This window comes from Hibiscus syriacus, unplaced genomic scaffold (genome assembly GCF_006381635.1).
Source record: "Hibiscus syriacus cultivar Baekdansim isolate YM2019G1 unplaced genomic scaffold, ASM638163v2 tig00002237_pilon, whole genome shotgun sequence".
NCBI classification, from domain to species: Eukaryota; Viridiplantae; Streptophyta; class Magnoliopsida; order Malvales; family Malvaceae; genus Hibiscus; species Hibiscus syriacus.
This window is the reverse complement of record NW_024061918.1, coordinates 5,363,245-5,363,964: the sequence shown is the minus strand read 5'-3', so window position 1 is coordinate 5,363,964 and position 720 is coordinate 5,363,245. Positions and strand designations below refer to the sequence as shown.

The window sequence follows — 720 nt, the reverse complement described above, 5'->3', positions numbered from 1 at the left end:
GCATTATAGCGGTTCGTTTGCTGAAGACCCTAGAGCACAACTTAGGGCATTCATGGAGGTGTGTGACTCATTTATACAACAAGAAATAGCTGAAGAAGCCTTGAAGCTAAAGTTGTTTCCCTACTCGCTCCATGATAAAGCTAGAATATTGCTTAACTCACTGCCACCTAGTGCTTAGTATCCTGGTATGAGTTAGCCCAAAAATTCCTGTCGTGTTTCAATCCGCCCAACATGAATGCAAAGATACGAAATAACTTGACATCTTTCAAGCAACTAGAAGATGAGAATTTGTATGAGGCATGGGAAAGATTCAAGGATTTGCTGTGCAATGTCCAATGCATGGATTTCCATATTGGACGCAAATGGAAATGTTTTACAATGGGTTGAATATGCACTCGAATGGTGGTTGATGCTTCAACAAACGAAGCATTACTGGATAAGACACATAATGAAGCTTATGATATTTTGGAAAGCATATCAAACAATGATTATTAGTACCCCAACACGAGGAACATGTTCGGCAGACGCAATGCTGTAGCGGTGGATACTGATACTTTCAATTCCATGGCTTTCTAAATTACATCATTCACTTTCATGGTTAAGAAGTTACAACAACCAAGAGGTATGTATAAGATAAAATGTACATCTCCTATTAATTGTGTTTATTGCGGTGATAACCATAACTTTGAAGAATATCCACAAAACCCGAGTTTGTTTATT

General features: G+C 38.2%; 1 pseudogene; it reads right to left on the bottom strand.

The window, feature by feature from the left end:
• Positions 1-240: 240 nt before the first annotated feature.
• Positions 241-341, bottom strand: LOC120143673 (annotated as a pseudogene).
• Between the last annotated feature and the right edge of the window lie 379 nt (positions 342-720).